The 20,684-nt window shown below is 39.6% G+C and overlaps 1 pseudogene; it reads right to left on the reverse strand.

Moving 5' to 3' along the window:
* Window positions 1–1,108: 1,108 nt before the first annotated feature.
* On the reverse strand, window positions 1,109–13,093 carry LOC139364005 (uncharacterized; annotated as a pseudogene).
* Between the last annotated feature and the right edge of the window lie 7,591 nt (window positions 13,094–20,684).

Raw genomic sequence — 20,684 nt, forward strand, 5'->3', positions numbered from 1 at the left:
ATTTAAAGTGTCATAGGCAATAAGCATCTAATCCTACTCAATAAATTGTAGGCTCATTGCATGAACTCCTAGAGCTGTTAAAGACAGCTGTGCTTTTTTTGTAATTTAAGTCATTTCCAAATTGGGCAGTTCTCCAGGTGTATTTTCAGACAAACAATGTGTGCTAGAAAAAGTAATGTTCTGACTCTTTCAGCAATGGAATAAACACAAAGAAGTAAAAGCTGAGGTATAACACAATGAAAATATCATTCCTGATCACCCCAGGAGGGCAGGCATCAAGGTAGGGGTGCTAGGAAACCGCCCTTGTTTCCTTGGACTATTAAAATATGAGCCAGGACATTTTTCCTCAAGGACCTTTTGCCAGCCCCATCACTTTTGTAACCGGTCTTTGGGCAAATGCCATAGATGAGTACCAGGATAGAGGCTAACAAGTTAGTATGTATCAAAGTAGAACCATCAACTTGAAGAACAAAAACACAAGCCTCAAATGGAAAAACTACTCCCGTAGCTGATATTTAAAGGGTCCGGACAAAACAGTTTGCACTTCTGTAATGTCATTGAAAAAAGTCATCATAGGCCCATAGGATAAGAAAGAATTGACAAGAGGATATTTCATCCAGCTAACTGTCTCTAAGAAGCCCCACGATGGAAGAATTTCAAGCCTATTAGTTGATTATTATTTTATATCCAAGTTATCCTTAAGCATCAAATGAATCCTCTTCCAGTACATAAAACCTCTGAGTAGACAGGGTACTTTCTATATCCACCCCAAGTTGAGTATTCGACAGTCAGCTGATGGACATGAGTAGGAAGCAGCCCAAGTTCTTTCTGACCACGGTTTGATGATGGTGAGTCATTTTCACGGAGGCCATTGCAAAGTTTGCCTCCTGTAGCTGATTCCAGAGCACAGGAGTGCTGCTGCTGCTGTTGTTTCATTTTGACGTCTTATCATCAACAGTTGGTTTGTACCTACAGTCTTACCCGGTTTTGTTCTACACTGTTATGAGATACTGTGCATTATCTTTTGGGCTAAACACATGTGATATCTACCTCATCATTGACAATGCAGAGTAAACAGAGAAAAGCACAGAGAAAGCAAATCCCAGACCTAGAGCCCACAGTGTAGTTCCCCTGAGTCCTCTGTGGTGGGTTGAACTTCATCACAGAAAGAGTAGGCCTGAAATGAATCAACACCTCTTTCAGTTGCTGGAACGTAACACAAGCACACAGGTGGAGGGAGTTTCAGGCAGTGACTCAGGATTACTTTTGGCCTAGGTGGACAACTGGACAGCTAGACACAGTCCCAAAACTCTGAGAAATCGCTTTCTGGATTCTTGCCTTCCCACAACCCCAAAAATGACAGCTCCACTTGAATTTCCACTGAAACTTTGAAGTTAAGGCTCGATAATTAGAACTCCCCTGGGATTGAGATAGTATTCCTACTGTTCCCCTTTGAGAAATGACAGCTTAGACCTGTCACCTTAGGGGAACACTTTACTTCAGGCAAAAGCAATGGTCCACTTGTTTCTAGTCCCAGAGAGCAAAACCCTTCAGGCTTTGTTCATTTTTGAGGTGAAACTCTACAGCTCTGCGTACATTAAAGACTTAACCAAAAAATGTCTAGAAACAACTAATCTCTCAGTGTCACTTCAAACAAGTATAGCATACCAGGCACATGGTATTTATCAAGCAACATAGACCCTCAGCTAGCCAACACATTGAGTCCCATTTCTCTCATTGAAGAAGTCTCTAAAAGCCTACAAAAATATTGTCAAAGTTATATATATAGTATTCAGAATTTTGTTCTGAAGGCAATTTACCCAGTACTACAGGTAGCATTTTTCAATGTGTATAACCCCCACTAAAAACTGTTTGGTTTTCATGAAAGTGTCTTGAAAGGAAGGACATGCCCCATAGAATGGAATGGTGGATTTTTTTTTTTTTTTTTAAGCTAAAAGCTGGAGAATGAAATTATTGAAACCATCTTCTGTTCTACTTTAATTTTCACCAGCTTTTTGCTAGTTTACTTTAACAAGTAATGTTTGATTGAATTCAGGCCTGCTTTTGTTTACAAAATGAACAAGAGCCAGCAAGTCGTGGCCTGGCTAATTTGCACATCCACTGCCTTGGTCTCCTCCCCTTTAAACAAAAATCTGGAGTTTGTGATTTATTGTTGATTTGGTTAGCTCAAATGATTTTGATGGCTAAAATCTACCTTCCACCCCATCCTTGAAATTTTCTCCAAAAGCACCCACTCTATTTTTACCATACAAGGCAGAATTGACACTCCTACTCCCCCAACAAAAAAAAGAAAAGAAAAACACATCTTAACTCCCAAGATTTCAGATGCCAACAAATGAAGCTGAAAATAAAAATCCACAGATGGGAGAAGAGGAAAGCAAGATCCTGTACATCTATAGCTTTAGAAATGAAACTGGCCCATTCAGAAGAATAATATGACAGCAAAGCAAAATGGTAATTGTTGATAACACATCTGTTTGAGGCTTTATGAGACATCCTTGTTTGACAATCAGGTAGACCAGATGTTTTCAGATTCAGCAGCTCCTCACAATCTTCTTGGAAGCCCTATTCCTAAGTATCCTCCTTTAAAAAGTCTGATTTTAAAAGTCTAGGGTAGAATCTGTATGTACACAAAGTACCCTCAAATGGTTCTGGAGGTCCACCAAGCTTTGAAACTTAAGTATAGTCTTTATTCATGTGTAATGTTACCCTGTCCAGCTGATTTATCTCTTTCTCTGCTTGAATTCTCCAATCACAATCTGGAGGTCACATAGGATAAGTATGCTGTGAAATTGGTGTGCAGTTCCCTGTATAATCAGGAGAGGGGAGGTGAGAGGGCAATGCTCCCTGTCACTCAGGCACAAAATCCACACACATGCTTCTGTGGGGGCTACTTCAGCAAGATCACTACCTAATGCTAAAAATCATTTGATTCTCACATGCCTACCATCTATTCATAACGTTCCACCTCCATTGAGCCATCCATTCTCCTAAGAGCAAGGCAAAACTCATTCCCAGCCCCATTTATCTCCATGAAATCTGCTGCTTTTTGGTGATTCGCCCTCTTCCCTCAGGCTGTTCATTTAAACATAATCTCATTTAACATAAAAATTAAATTTATCCAATGATACAGGTATTGAGGCAATGTCTAGTCACTCTGATGGAAGAAACCATACCCATCTTGCTTATCCCTGCAATCCAACTGAATAATAGGAAATTCAGTTCCAACACCTACCTACCCAGAGTTAGGTCAATTCCAACACCTGCCTACCCAGAGTTAGGTCAAATTTCACAGGTTAAAAACAGACTCCTCCACAAGATTCTTCTTACCTCAGATACCAGCCACAAGCTCTGGGGTTCCCAGGCTACCTGCATTTCTAACTGGTTACAAATTCTGGGGTTCTCACTACTCCCTCCATTCTGTGATTCATTTTAACAACTCACAAAACTCAGAATAGCACCATATTTATAACTACAGTTTTATATGAAAGATACAAATTGGGACCAACAACGAAAAGACACATGGAGTGAGGTGTGGGAGGGTCCCAGATACAGAGCTTCCACGTCTTCAGGACCCATCACCCTCCCAGCACATCAATGTGTATCACTAACCAAGAAGCTCAGTTGAGCTCCAGGTGTCCATAGTTTTTATTGGGGTTTCATTATATAGGCATGATTGACATTAGCACATGATTGAACTCCATCTCTAAGGCTCCTCCCCTCCACACAGGTCAGGCTGTCATCACATGGATCAAACGCCAATGCTCTAATCACATGGTTGGTCCTTCCAGAATAGCCCGTCCCCATCCTAAGTAATCTCATTAGCATAAACTCAGTCGTGGTAAAGGAGAGGATACCCATAAATAACAAAGACATTCCCCTCACTCAGAAAACTCTTTAGACTGAGAGGTTACCTCCCAGGGACCAAAGTTTAGCCAAATTCCTTACTATACTACAGGTCTCTACTTGAATATAACTGCTCTTATTGTCCTCAGACCATAAACAGTACCAGGTCAGCTCCTTTTGCTAAACAGGCCTTAGCTCTCTGCTTCTGCCTTTTGATACACTCATCATACTCATAATCACTTGCTCTTCATCTCCCCTCATTAGGCTTAAGGTCAAGAACCATGTCTGTCATATTCATTACACTTCACCGGTTCCTCACACTGGTTAAGGAACATAGTCAACATAATTAAATATTTGTTGTTAGGTAAGTTCTATCTCCATGCCTTTATTCATAGGTGTGAAAAGGACATTTACAAACATAAAGCTAGCACCAGGGACACAGTAGCTACAGTAGAAACAGGTATACATATACATGAGATAACCAGGGAACACCCCAATCATTGAAAAAACTTTCAGAATAGATTTGAAATGTCCTTCACCTCAAATCCTGTTTTGTCTACCAGAGTCCTGGGAAAATGTGAATCAAGAGGCACAAAATAACAGGACTTCTATATTTTCATCCTGAAGGTGCTGATAATGGTGGTGGGGGAAGGGAGACATTGATTGATTTTCTTCTTTATTCAACTTCTAGTTGAGTTTCATTAACCTTTTAGCAAACAATCATGTTCTAAATAAGCAAAGTGTTTCTTTGAAGTTTATTCCCCCCTAAATATATGGTAATAGTATTTGAAAGTGGAATTCTATTTCAGTTGCCACATAAGCATCCTTTTCTCTAGTCTCTCACCAAAAAAAGAAAAGATTATATATATGATCTTTTTTAACAAATGGAATTCAAAATTTAAATTTGCAATGAAAAACACAATCATGTTAGTTCAGTCAATAAAAAGAAGATACAAAGTGAGCCTGAGTATTTTGATCCACCCACTTACTGCAAAGTTCCACATAACTTTGACTTTCAGATGAAAATATTTTCAATAAACATTGGTAGAATCAAATTGAAATCTGATTCCTCATTTGTCTAAGTCTTGTTCTCCAGCAATCGTGGTTTGTAAACTCAATGGTAGGAAGTAGAGTTTATGGAATGTCATAGCTGGAAGCAATATGCATAATCAGAAAACAGAGATCCATAGAGGACAAATAACTTGCTCAACTTTCCACATCAAGTTAATGGCAGAGATGGGACCAGAATCCCATCTCCTGACTCTCTACTTCCTAACATTTTTTCTATATCACATTACATTAATATTTCTTTTCTATGCCCCAGAGTTTACAATAATGTTCAGCACATAATAAATGCTCAGTGAATCATGCTGATTTTGATTTCTTAAAGTGTTTTGTCTAACACACTGTGAAGCATGATTCCATACTTTCCTTTCATATATTCAGTTATACTTTTGCACCTACACAGATGACATATGGCTTGGTCACACATAGCACTGCTCTGCTGAGAACTCAATGTGTCTGCATTTCTTCTGTCATCCTTCTTCCATCTCTCCCCAATCTGTGCACTTAAAAATACACATACAACATACTCCTTCACGGATTGTCACTATCTATCCGGTGGTAGACTTGCTCTTTTAGTTCCAGTCTTAAAAGCAAACAACAGTATTCGTTGTAAATGATTTTAAAACTTGACTTGTGGGTGGGAAAAAAATTTCATCCCTCCCAAGACATTCAAACTTTATTTTTGGTTTCACTGGACTTCAAAAAAGACTACAGCTAGCATTTATTACATTCATTTGCCTTTTAAACCAAAGTGGTTGACACATGTTAGTCCCTCAAATGTGTGTTGAATGAAATGTGTGTGAAGACATGTGATGTGAATTAATCACCTTAAACTGCAATGCAATGTGTTCTTTTGCCTTCTACATTTGGGTACCTTGGAATAGAGTGTTTCTTTTCAGGTAACTAATTAATGAATATTGGAATTTACACAGCAGCCAGCATCATCATTTGAAAAGACAAATCATATCAGATCTTTCCTGCTTGAATTCTTTCAACGGCTTTCACTTAGAATAAAATCAAACCCGTAACATTAGCCTACATGTCCCACATAATCTTGCTCTAGGTTCTTCCCTAGCCTCATCTCTATTGAAACTTCTTTTCATTCATCATCAGCCACCGTGCTTTCTTTTCATTTCCTCTTATTTCAGCTCTTTGGGAGTCTTTGCACATGCTGTTCCCACTATTTAGAATATTAATTGATATGGTTTGGCTGTGTCCCCACCCAAAACTTATGCCAAATTGTAATCTCCACGTGTTGAAGGAGGGGCCTGGTGGGAGGTGATTGATTCACGGTGGGGCAGACCTCCCCCTTGCTGTTCTCATAATAGAGTTCCCAGGAGATCTGGTGGTTTGAAAGTGCGTAGTGCTTCCCCGTTCACTCTCTCTCCCACTCTGCCATGTGAAGAAGACACTTGCTTCCCCTTTGCCCTTTCACCATGAAGGCCCTCTCAGCCATGTTTCCTGCATAGCCTGCAGAACTGTGAGTCAATTAAACTTCCTTTCTTCATAAATTACCCAGTCTCAGGTAGTTCATTATAGCAGTGTGAGTATTGACATTGTGCTCCCTATGCTCCTCCTTCCACCTCCCCCTGCCAATGAATCATGTCTCTTTGTGTCCATACTCCTGTGTAATGATATTTTGCTGCACCTCCCAGCAAATGGTAGAAGCTATTTCTCTTCTCCTTAATCTGGACAAGACTAATATAATGCAATGGAAGTAACATTCTAGAATTTCTAAAACCAGGTCTTTAAGTGGCCTTATAGCTTCCACTTTTGCTCTCAGAACCCAACTGCTATGTAAGAAGTTTAAGCAGTCTTGCTGAAGAGAGAGGGCATATGCAGAGAGAAATCCTAGAGGATAGTAAACCAAGTAGAAAGAGATGCCACATGGAGAAGAACAAAGGTCCTTTGGCTAATAGCTAGCATCAAGACCCGGACACATTAGTGAGGCCATCTTGGATTCTTCAGTCCCAGCTGAATTGACACCACATGGTCAGCTGAACCTGGCTGAATGCTGCCAAATTCCTGACTCAAAAAATTGTAAGCAATAAAATGGTCATTGCCATTTTAAATTTACATTTTTGTTACACAGAGTAACATTTTGTCTTGTTTACAGTTATATGGGTTTCAGCACACACATAGATATTTGTAGTCACCACCACAAGTGGATTTAGCTTAACTTCAACATCCCAAAGCATGTTCTTGTACTGACCATCAAACGTCAGAACTCTATACCCACCAACCCTAGCAACCACTGATCTATTCTCTAAACCTACAGTTTTGCTTTTGTCAGAGTATCATATAAACAGAATCATACAGTATTCGACATTTTGAGACTGGTTTCTTTCAATTACCATCATATATTTGAGATTCATTCATGTTGTATGTATTGCTAGTTTGTAACTTACTATGACTGAGCAGTATTCTATTGCATGGATTACTCATCCATTGACATATTTTGGGGTTGGTTCCAGTTTTCAGTGATTTTGAAGAAGGCTATTTTAAGTGTATATGTAGAGGTTTCTTTTCAAAAATAGGTTTTCATTTCTTTGGGCTAAATAGTTAGAAATGGGATTGCTGGATCATATGCAAGGTCTACGTTTAACTTTTAACTCAGAAACTGCCAGAAGGGCTGTACCATTTTGCATTCCCACCATCAATACATGAGAACCCTAGCTGTTCCACACCCTTGTCAGCAGTTACTATTTTCAGTGCTTTTTAATCATTCTAATAGGCATGCAGTGGCAACTTGTTGTGCTTTTCATTTGCATTTCCCTAGTGGCTAATGGTATTGAGCATCTTTTCATGTATTTATTTTCCACCTGCATATCCTTTTTGATGAAATATTATCTCATCATTTGCCTAAGCTTTTATTCAGTTGTTTTCTTATTGTTGAATTTTGAAAGCTTTTTCTATATTTTGGATACAAGTCCTTTGTCAAATATGTGATTTGCAAATATTCTCACCAAATTTGTGGCTTATGTTTTCATCTTCTTAGCAATATCCTTTGAAGAACAAAATTTTTAATTTTGAGAAGTCCAATTTGTCTTTCTTTTTTTCTTGGATTGTGCTTTTGGTGTAGGATTTAAGAACTCTTTGCCTAGCCCAAGATCATGAAGGTTTTCTCCTATGTTTTCTTCTAACAGTTTTATAGTTCTATATTGTGTATTTAGATCTGTATCGAGTAAATTTTTGTATAAGGTATGAGGTATGGGTTGAGATCTTGCATATATTTTTATTAGATTTATACCTAAAATTTTACTTTTTTGAAGGTACTGTGAATGTTACTTTAAAAAATTTTTAGTTTCTACATGTTCTTTCCTAGAGTATAGAAAACTAACTGATTTTTGGATGTTGACTTTGTAGTTCGTGACCTTGCTAAACTCACTTAATAGTTTGAGGAGCTTTTTTGTAGATTGCTTAGGATTTTATACATCTTGAAGTATAGTTTTATGCTTTCACTTCTATCTGAATGCCTTTTACTTATTTTTCTTGCCTTATTGCACTTCCTAGGACTTCTAATACAATATTAAGTAAGAATGCTGACAATAGACATCTTCACTAGTAATAAACTTAAAAGAAAATCATTTGGTCTTTTCCCATTAGATATACCATATTAGCTGAAGGACTTTTTAAATGTATTTATTTATTTTTTGATGCCCTTCTATTTATGGCTTGCTGAGAGTATTTAATCATTCTTTTTTCAAATTTTGCCAAATGCTGCTTCTTCATCTATTGATAGGATCACATGGATTTTCTTATGTATCCGTTAATCTGGTGAATTATATTAATTAATTTTTGAATGTTGAACCAGCCTTGCATTTCTAGGATACATGCCACTTGGCAATGGTATAGAATTCTTCACATATGTTGCTCAATTTAATTTGCTTATGATTTGTTGTTTTGCTGAGAACTTTTATATCTATGTTAATAAAAGATATTAATCTATAGTTTTCTTTTTTTCTCCTTCTTTCTTCTTTTTCTTTCTCTCTTCCTTTCTTTCTTCTTTTATTGTAGAGACAAGTCTCACTTTGCCACCCAGAATGCAGTCCAGTCCAGTGGTGTGATTATAGTTCCCTGCAGCCTTAAACTCCTGAAACTTTACACCCATTGAACAACCCCCCATTTCTCCTACTCACCCAGCCCCTGGCAACCACTATCGCATTCTTTGCTTTTATGAGTTTGACTATTATAGATACCTCATCTATGTGGAATCCTACAACTTCATGGCAAAAATACCCCAAATAGCTGGATTTTAAAATGTGCAAAAAACCTGAATAGACATTTCTCCAAAGAAGACATACAAGTGGCCAACAGGCACATGAAAAGATGCTTACTACAGATTCTGTATTCCCTTTGCCTTCAGCAAGCACCTCAGCAAGTTGTGTTTTTTTTCCTGGTGGAGTGATCCAAACCTTCATTCCTGAAGGGTCTGGGTCATTTGTAGTCCTGCCCGAATTGGGCTGTTGTAGTTTCCCAACGACCTTAATAACAGGGCACTGTAACTCCCTCCTTATCCTGTTGACTTAAAGGTAGGAGAAGCCCTAGGTGTCCAGGTGGCAATCTTGACTTCCAGTTTAATTGAATCATTGTGTCTCCTGGTGGCAATGTTCTTCTCTCTGAAACTAAGACCTCTAGGCCAGCAGGACGTAATGTCGTGGGAATAGGAAGCAAAAATGTTGTTAGTGGATCACTAGGGGTGATGGTGAGTGGTGCCACCATCTTCCACCTCTTGATTCCTAGACCCGTGAAACCTGGCTATGGGATAAACAGTACCATATACTGGACACTGATTCAGAGCATACATAGCCTTCTGGAGAACTTTGCTGCAGCCCTGAAAATTATTGTCATCTAGTTGGCATTGGCATTGTGACTTCAAAAAACCATTCCACTCTTCTATCAATCCAGCTGCTTCAGGATGATGGGGAACATGGTAAGACTAGTGAATTCCATGAGCATGAGCCCACTGCTGCACTTCTTTAGCTGTAAAGTTGGTTAGAGGCAATGCTGTGTGGAATACCATGATGGTGGATAAGACATTCCGTAAGTCCACAGATGGTAGTATTGGCAGCACTGCTTACAGGATAGGCAAACCCATATCCGGATTGTCTTTTCCAGTGAGGACAAACCTCTGCCCTTTCCGTGATGGAAGAGGTCCAATATAATCGACCTGCCACCAGGCAGCTGGCTGATCACCCAGAGGAATGGTGCCATATCAAGGGCTCAGTGTTGGTCTCTGCTGCTGGCAAATTGGGCACTCAACAGTGACCATAGCCTGGTCAGCCTTGGTGAGTGGAAGTCCACATTGCTGAGCCCAGGTGTAACCTCCATCCCTGCCACCACGGCCACTTTGTTCATGGGCCCATTGGGTGATGACAGGGTGGCTGAGGAAAGAGGATGAGTGGTGTCCACAGAATGGGTCATCCTATCCACTTGATTATTAAACTCCTACTCCGCTGAAGTCACCCATTGGTGAGCACTCACATGGGATAAAAATGTCTTCACAGTTTTTGACCACTCAGAGAGGTCCATCCACATACCCCTTCCCCAAATTTCTTTGTCACCAATTTTTCAATCATGCTTCTTCCAAGTCCCTGACCATCCAGCCAAACCATTGGCTACAGCCCATGAAACACTATATAATTGCATATTTGGCCATTTCGCCTTCTGTGCAAAGTGCACAACCAGGTGCACTGCTCTAAGTTCTTCCCACTGGGAAGATTTCCCTTTGCCACTGTCCTTCAGGGATGTCCTAGAAAGGGGCTATAGTGCTGCAGCTGTCCACTTTCAGATGGTGCCGGCATATCATGAAGAACCACCTGTGAACCAGGCCCTAGTCTTCTCTTCCTCTGTCAACTGATCATAGGGAACTCCCCATGAAGCCATTGGTGCAGGCTGGGGGAAAGAAGGCAGAGTGGCAGGAGTGGAGACCATGGGCATTTGAGCCACTTCCTTTTGTAACTTAGTTGTGCCTTCAGGACCTGTCAAACCTGATCTGTCATATGCCACTTCCATTTGATGATGGAATGCTGCTGTGCATGACCCACTTTATGGCTTGATGGGTCAGAAAGCACCCAGTTCATGATAGGCAGTTCAGGTCACATGGTGACTTGATGACCCATAGTCAAACGTTCAGTTTCCAACAAAGCCCAGTAATAGGCCAAGAGCTGTCTCTCAAAAGGAGAGTAGTTATCTGCAAAAGATGGCAGGGCCTTCCTCCAAACTCCTAGAGGCCTCCACTGTGATTCACCCATGGGAGCCTGACAAAGGCTCCAAACAGTATCCCTATCTGCCACTGACACCTCAAACACCATTGGATCTACTGGGTCATATGGCCCAAGTGGCAGAGCAGCTTGGACAGCAGCCTGGACCTGTGGCAGAGCCTTCTCCTGTTCTGGACCCCACTCAAAACTGGCAGCCTTTCAGGTCACTTGATAAATGGGCCAGAGTAACACACCCAAATGAGGAATGTGTTGCCTCCAAATAGGTGTGCCTCTTTCTTGGTTGTAGGAGGGGCCAAAAGCATCTACTTATCCTTTACCTTCACAGGAATATCTCGACAGGCCCCACAACCGCTTAGACCTCTAGAAATTCCACTGAGGTAGGTCTCTGAATTTTAATCAGATTTATTTCTCACCTCTGGCATGCAAATGTCTCACCAATAAGTCCAGTGTGTTTGCTACTTTTTGCTCACTGGATCCAATCAGCATAATGTCATCAGCGTAATGGATCAGTGTGATATCTTGTGGAAGCAAAAAGTGATCAAGGTCTCTCTGAATAAGATTATGACATAAAGCTGGAGAGTTGATATACCCCTGAAGTAGGACAGTAACGTATATTGCTGGCCTTGCCAGCCAAAGGCAAATCGCTTCTGGTGGTCCTTATGGACAGGAATGGAGAAAAAGGTACTTGCCAAGTCAATGGCTGCATACCAGGTGCCAGGAGAGGTGCTAATTTGCTCAAGCAATGAAACCTCACATCTGGTACAGCAACTGCAATTAGAGTCACCACTTGGTTAAGTTTATGATAATCCACTGTCATTCTTAAAGATCCATCTGTCTTCTACATAGGCCAAATGGGAATGTTGAATGGGGATGTGGTGGGAATCACCACTCCTGCATCTTTCAAGTCCTTGATGGTGGCACAAGTCTCCACAATCCCTCCAGAGATGCAATATTGTTTTTGATTTACTATTTTTCTAGGTAGAGGCAGCACTAATGGCTTCTGTTTGGCCCTTCTCACCATAATAGCCCTCACCCTACCAGTCAGGGAGCCAATATGGGGGTTCTGCCAGCTACTAAGTATGTCTATGCCAATTATGCATTCCGGCACTGGGGAAATGACCACAGGATTAGTCTGGGGACCCACTGGACCCATTGTAAGTCAGACCTGAGCTAAAACTCCATGAATTACCTGACTTTAACTGGAGGACCACAGTGACATTTTGGGTCCCCTGGAATCAACGTCAGCTCAGAGCCAGTGTCCAGTAATCCCCGAAATATTTGATCATTTCCCTTTCCCCACTGCACAGTTACCCTGGTAAAAGGCCTCATGTCTCCTTGGGGAAGGATGGGAGAAAGATTCACACATAAATTGTCAGTAATGTAGTGAGGTCCTTCCTCAAGGGGACCCTGCCTCCCCTTCATTCAAGGGGTTCTTGGTCTGTAAACTGGTTCAAGTCTGGAAATTGATTGAGGGGCCACGATTCTCTGTTTTTATAATTCAAATCAGTCTTTTGCTCATTCAACCTAGAAGTTTTCTGATTGTATAATTTAAGTTGGAATGCAGTATGCTTCTTATCAATTTTACTTCTAGGAATACCATGATTAATTAGCCAATGCCAGAGCTCTACATGAGTCAGACTATTCTGAATGCCACTTTGCCTCTGATGTCCATCATGGTAGCTATGCCCGCCTTGACTTTGACAGCTGAGTCCTGCCACTTGGCTCCTGCCAATTATTCTCATTGTATTTAAATGTTGTAGTTGAGTGACTGTGGTTCCCACTGTTAAATCTGACATACAGAGAAGAGCAATTACAAGGTTCTTCAAAGATGCAGGTGCTGCCCTCACAAATCTATTTCTCAAGGCATTCATCCGGGGTATATCTTCTAGACCCTCCCAGCTGGGATGAGTAGGTCTAAAGTGACAAATCCACTCCATTATCCCAGTCTCCCTAAGCCTTTGGATCCCTTCCCCTACATTAAACCAACGGAGATCAGGCATTTCCAGCTCACTTACAGTGGGCCATCTTTTAAACCATATTTCAGCTAACCAAGCAAGTAAACTGTTAGAACACTTTTAACTCCTTGAGCAGCAACATTAAATGCATATTTTCTACTTAGCTGTCCCAAATTGATAAATTCAGTCTGATCTAACTCTATGTTCCTTCCACCAATATCCTATACCTTTAATATCCATTCCCATGCCTGTACCCCAGATTTCTGTTTATATAAATTAGAGAGCTCAAACACTTATTTTCAAGTGTAGCACACCTCTTCATGGGTCACACTCTCAACCTCCCCTCTAGGGGCCCACCGGGACTTCAGTCTATTTATAGATCTAGAAACAAACAGAGGTGTTGAGGGTGGCTCCTGAGGAGAGTCAGCATTATCTTGCCTGGCAGCTGCCTCAGGGGAGGTCATTACTGTTGCCTCAGGAGGCACAGGGTTTATCTCCTCAGACAGAGGTGGAAAGGCTGATGGCACCATGGGTCAGGGACAGGGTGTTGCCTCTACTGGGGATGGGGAAGCTGTTCTTTCTGGCAAAGAAAGGTTCATGAGAGTTTATAAACTCAGTGTCCCCAGCTTCACCAGGGTCCTCCCACACATCCCCATTACAAGTTTCAGGGTCCCCTTCTTTTCCAATCAATCCCCTCACTTACATATAGGGTCACTAAACTTCTTGCCTCTCACGAGCAGTGAATCAGGAGTGTCAAATGCATTTATTTTGTGTAACTCTCTGAACAGTTCACTCCATGGACTATCAGTGTTCTCCATACTATTAGAAGTAGAGTCCTTGGCATTTTGGGGTCTAATCATATTAAGCAGCCAACTCCAGAAACCCCAAAACCAATGAAAGAATTCCATCCTTAACACTCTGTTCCTTTAGAACCACTCCTGGTACTAAAATCTGTATTAGTCAGGGTTCAGGGTTCTCTTAGAGGAATAGAACTAATAGGCCATGTATACATACATATATATATATATATATATATATATATATATATATATAAAATATATAATATATATTATATATAATAGTGTATATACATTACATATACACTATTATATATAATATATATTATATATTATATTATATATATATTTTATATATGGGAGTTTATTAACAACTTACATGATCACAAGGTCCCACAATAGGCCATCTGCAGGCTGAGGAGCAAGGAGAGCCAGTCCAAGTCCCAAAACTGATGAACTTGGAGTCCGATGTTGAGGGGAAGGAAGCATCCAGTATGAGAGAAAGATGTAGGCTGCGAGGCTAGGCCCACCTCTCTTTTTCACATTTTTCTGCCTGCTTTATGTTTGCTGGAAGCTCATTAGATTGTGCCCACCAGATTAAGGGTTGATCTGCCTTCCCCAGCCCACTGACTCAAATGTTAATCTCTTTTGGCAACACCCACACAGACACACCCAGGGTTAATACTTTGTATCCCTCAATCCAATCAAGTTGACACTCAGTATTAACCATCACACACATATATTTCTTCCAAGTATTTCTCCACATTCTCTATAAATTCTGGCTTTTTTCATTTGTATTCATGAGACTCATTTCCATTTCTTTGCTTAGAGAGAGAATTGAGCTCCCATTAGTTTCTCCTTGCCCTTTTGCTTGACACTAGTTATTTTAGAAAAGCCTTGATCTTCGACATCCCGTTGCTTCTGGGAATCTTTCTGGTCCCTTCTCTCAGACCCCATTACTCCATCTTGCCTGCAGCTTTCTAGTGTGATCTATTGCTTTAAATCTTATTTTTGTTTTTTTCATCCATTACCCTCGGACTAGATGCTTTGGAACGTCCCTTACTTCCTGGGCCCACCCCAGCCCTCATCCCAGATTTTGATTTTAATTTCCCTTTAATTAGAGCCCTCCAAGTGCAGAAAAACCACACCTATTCTAATACCAGTCCTTGCTAGTAGGATTTCAACCTTGGCCCAGTCCCTGCTTTCCTGAAAAGGAAGGTCTGCCACCTAGCTTGCTATGAACATAATAAGAAATCTGACAGCATGGAACTACCATGGAGTGATTCATGTAGTCTTGCTGGCTTTATTGATTACATTACAATTTTATCCATTGAGTAAAAGATCTTTGATTTAAAGTACAATCGAATCTAGATTTTTTTTCTGCCTTCCTAAAAAAATTACATAAAAGTCATTTCACTGTTTTATTGGCATTATTTTAACATTAATTATCTACTGGGATATTACAGAGTGAGAACCCCAGATCTTAGTCAAGTGAGGACTGTTTCTGTTTTAGAGAGGCCAAGATTGCTGTAGGTTTATTGTGTTTTATTGTTCTTGGAGGTGTATTTATTTTTGATCCTTTTTCTACTTCTTGTATTTTTGATGTTTTCTCCTTTTCTGTGAAGCTATTAACTTCCTCTTGAAAAGTCTTTCTTTTAAATTGATTCTAATTTACTACAAATATTTTTTAAAACAAAAACAAGTTATTTGCTTAACTTACCACTCCCTTTTTTTCTTTTGACTTTTCATGCTTACCTATGATTTGAATTTTTACAATAATTATATATTACTTTTACATTTTAAAATTTAATTTCAAATACATTTTTAAATCAATTAAAAATAGTACTTACCTCATGAGAAAGTTGTAAATTTTTAATACATTAAAACACATAGGAAAGTACCTCATACTTCGTAAGTGTTCCGTAAACATTAGCTATTATGGGTTTCACATTTATGCCTGGTTGTAGATATAGTCCAGCTCTGCATCTCCAGCTCCTATGAGACATCTCCTCTTGGAGGTTCTATGTGCACCTCAAATTGCAAATTGGAATTCACCATCTTCCTCCACACCCACCCAAACCTGTTCCTACTCCTGTGTTTCTTAATTCTGCCAGTAGCATAATGACTTCACTTTCATAGACTTGAATTTTTAAAGATGTATTTGAGGCTGAAGTGAGCAGATCACCTGAGATCAGGAGTTCGAGACCAGACTGGCCAACATGGTGAAACCCCATCTCTACTAAAAATACAAAAATCAGCCTGGCGTAGTGGCACATGCCATAATCCCAGCTACTCGGGAGGCTGAGGTAGGAGAATCGCTTCAACCTAGGAGGTGGAGGTTGCCATGACCCAAGATTGTACCATTCCACTACAGCCTGGGCAACAAGAGTGAAACTCTGTGTCAAAAAAAACCAAATAAATAAAAATTAATTAATTAACTTTAAAAAAGATGTATTTGATTTTTCTCTTATCTCCCAACTGAAACAATTCCCAAGTGCTTTTTATTTTCCTTCTGCCACATCTCTTAGGTCTCTTAAGACTTTATTGTCCTCTCCATACCCTCATTCAGAATCTTGTTATTATTTATCTGGACTGACCCCATAGTATCTGTACTAATGCAGTAGTCTCATAACTGTCTTGGGTTTCCAGCCTTTGCAACATACTCTATGCACTTCAGGTTAATTTTCCTAAAGAACATGTCTAAACATGTATCTTTCCAACTAGGTAATTTTCTTTGACTCCCTACTCTATACCGAATTAAGGTCTTGCACTTTCTAGTCCCAATCAACCATTGCAATTTGCCTCAGAAACCCCTTAATGCTTTGCACCCTTCAGACAAGTTATTTACCTTGTAGTAAAATAAAAACAGTAATAGTCTCACTGAAGGTCTATGTGGTTTATTTTTTCTATATTTAAATGCATTGAATGTAATGAGTAGACTTAGAAGCTCACCTCTGAGCTTCTAAGAAGTCTTTTCTTTTGACTTATAATAGGTTCTTGGCTTTATTATGGATAGATAAGATTGCCAAATAGAGCAGTTTCTTATAAATAAAATTTCCTGTCATTAAAAGATATATATATGTTATTGATACACAACCACACATACAGGTGTGGGCACACACACACCACAAACACAGACATACATACATCTAAGGAACACTTTGGAATTTCAACAATATTAATTCTTTACCTCAAATGCAGTAGATACTAGAGGAATACTTTTCCATTTTCCTTTACATTGGACATATTTGCAATTTGAGAACAAGAACCAGTGTTGGGTTTCAGACAGAATCCATTTAATTAATCGTACTATTTGAACAGCTGGGGAGGCCATATATTTACGTAAGAGTTTAACATTCTTTCGAAAAATTGTCAAGTATGAATTAAAATAATATTATTTCACTTTTTAATGATATGCTATTTATCTTTAGATTTTATTCACACCTAACTTTATAAATCAATAGTTCCAGTCTTTGAGACACATTATTACCTATGCTTAAATGCTTTTAAAAGCACTATCATATTCAGTGTGGTAAGAAAGGACTAAGGTTCTATTTACCACAGGGACTCATTTGCAAAGTATGAGCTATTCCTATTTTTGTTTCTGAATTTGGCAAGCAATGGATAGAAAAGAGAAGAAATTGCTTGATAAAATCATATGTTTTCCACTTACTTGTCACCAGCAGGAAGATGAACTTTTCTTATTAAAAAATATTAAGTTTGTCCCATTCAATATAGCAGTAAAAGCTCTACACAGACAAATGTGGGTAGAAGATAAAGTGGAATTATTGTATTAAATTGCCCAAGAACACAGTTTTAAAGAAAAATATTCATGAACACAACAGATGATAGTGAAAATAAGTGAGAAAATTTTATAAAACTGTATTCTAGCTTCTGTCTCTAGAGTAAAGGCCAACTTGAAAGAGAAACTTCGGATTCAGCCAGAGCTAATCCAACAGGAAACTCCAGGGATATGGGCAATTATTTAAATGGGAGTCACTTACGGGCACCATCAACAGGTGTCCTTTGGGCCAGCCAGTGTGGTCAGGGCCTCAGAACTGTGGAGTAACTCTAAACATTTACAATGGGGAAGAGGCACCATATGAATAAGTTTGGAGAGATAAAGGGAAGGTTGGGTAACTGGAACACGGCATGGTAACGTTTACTTTTCTGATTTATATTCTTGAGGAACACACTGCCTATGCTCAGCAATTTACATAGCTAATGCCATATGAGTTTGACAGTTATGATTCCAATGGAGGCAGGATACATGCTCTCCCTTGCAGTGATAACGCATGAAGCTTGCCACTGCAGACTGGTGCTCAGAGAAACCCAAAGAACTTTTATGCATCAACTCAGCCTTGAAATTCAGATGAGCCATCAACCAAGGTCTGCATACCACATACCTTCCCTACATAACTCCCCCACCATCTTTGCTTTAGGGGGCCATCTCTGCTTCTTCTCCAGTTCTTTAATTTAAATAAATTCCAGCTGTACAGGAAGAAGATGGAAATGTGTTATTATGTTCTCTGTTCTGTTTTGCAACCCCATAGATGTGGCCCTGTCTCTGATCTCTGTCTGAAACTGTGCTGAGGACTAGATAGGACAAACATGGAAAGCTAGTCTTTATCCTCTAGAAATTTAACAATCCAAGAAAAGAGATGCAGATGCACTCTGAAAGTATGGACTTAAGAATAAAAACATCAACCTGATATACAAAAGTTTTGGGTACAGGTCAAATGAACCTTATGTTATACATTCATTCATTCACTCATGCATTTATTAATTCATTCTACAGATGTTTACTGGACACTTAATACCAGGCAAGTTCTTCAGTACTGCAGATATGTAAATGATCAAAACCCAACCCTATCTCTGCCCTCATGGAACTCTCTAAGTAGTGGAGTAGAAAGCCAGTCAAGTAAAAGATAAATAAATTTAAAATTGAGACAGTGGTGTGAAGAACATGGTACTATGACAGCTGATCAAAACCAAAGTGACACCATCAGGAAAAACACTTGTTTTCCTGAGAAGGCAGGAATGGAGCAGGAGTAGTCCATGCGGCCATCAGGGAACAGTTTTCCATCAAGGAGGAGGAAGCATGGTGAGTCAGAGGCACTGGAAAAAGGCCAGTGTGCCAGGAAAAGAAAGCTTGGGGGATCTGATGGGAAATGAGGTTAGACAGGGAGAGGGGCTCAGACCCTGCACAATTTGCAGGCCTCCCTAATGAGTTTCATTTTGAGCAGAAAGCAGGAGTAGCACATATTTTGAGGTAATTACACAAAAGGGTCATGTCCAGTTTGGAGAGAGGAGAGATAGACCCACAGTCTAGAATCCCGTATGGTTGAATATAATAAGGGCACACCCACCCTCTCAGTGTACGTTAATTGCTGGGGACAGCAATATTAAGAGATGGCTTCTTGAATAGGAGCCAAACCACCACTTGGTTAAAACAGGGAAGTTTTGACTAGCTCTACTAATAAATAATGAACCCAATATCCTTTGCCTGGCCTCCACTCTTCCACATAAATTCAATATGTTAATGCATCTGTAACAAATTAAGTGTCTCTTAAAAGTCCCTTAAAAGTCTCCAAATCTTTGAAAATTTAGAGTGCCTATGGAAAACAAATAAGCAAAATCCTTGACCTTTTCTCTATTCGTAAGTAAGATCAATGGAATATGCCAAGAACCCAGAAACCTCTCTATTCCCAGAATTTTTTAAAAGGAATTTGCTTGTATGAATCCAAAGCAAAATTGGAGGTCTCTTTCAAACTAGCTTGTTTGGTTAGTTTTTGATAATGAAGTCAAGAGAATACTAATATATACCAGTCGTAATGCAGAACAACCCAATCTCCAAACTCACACTGATATTTGACATATGTAGCCTAGACAACCCTTGGAATCTAAGAGTAGCAATTTAAGTTGTTTATTCTTACATAATGGGAACAGAGGGAGGAAAAGAATTTCTATTTCCCATTAGTTGGCGTCACATGTCCCTTCTGTTTTGCAGTGAGCATTTTCTGTAATAACCCACTAAGCTGATCTGTAACAATCAATAAAATACCTGAGATCATGCATGAAATCCAAATGGAATCTGAGAATAGAGAGATAACAAGGAGATAGTCTTTTGACTGGACACGCTAAGTAACAGATTTTATTTTATTTTGCAAAAGAAAGAAGGAAAGAATTGTGAGGGAAATGCTATTAAAAAACTACCCCAAGGAGTCAGCAATTTCTGAGTTTTTCAATTAAGTTGCCAATTTTAAGGCTATTACACTGCTCCCTGAATCAAAAGGATTAACAATTTTCCTCTTAGCAATTAGGAAGGTAGAATTTTACCATGGAAGCACATGGGGAAAGACTGTACAAGAAGTTAGAATTAACTAAATCTCCACTGAGGACCACCCAAGAGGAGCTAAATGAAGGGTTACTTTCAAGTGGGGTTGGGATCAAAGATTGAGGGAGATTAGAACCAATGGGAGGTTAAAGGAAAACATCTGGTCTTTTGCAGTAATCACCAATAGAAAGGTGGATCTTCCTTGGGGAAAGAGCAGCCCATCTGACCGCGGACCCTCCAACTTGCCATAGAGTGCTGACTCCATAGAGAAGACACCTCTGACATTCAGCAGAAAAACGCAAAAGCATTCTGAAAAATTAATAAGGAAGTTACTTCATCAGGCAGAATGCAGATGTACAAGTCAGCGTTGAGATTCAAAGACCTTTTTTTTCCTGTTTGGGCAACATGGTCATGCTACCCATTGAGTGTAACCCCTTGA

The sequence above is a fragment of the Macaca nemestrina genome, chromosome 7 (assembly GCF_043159975.1).
Source record: "Macaca nemestrina isolate mMacNem1 chromosome 7, mMacNem.hap1, whole genome shotgun sequence".
NCBI classification, from domain to species: Eukaryota; Metazoa; Chordata; class Mammalia; order Primates; family Cercopithecidae; genus Macaca; species Macaca nemestrina.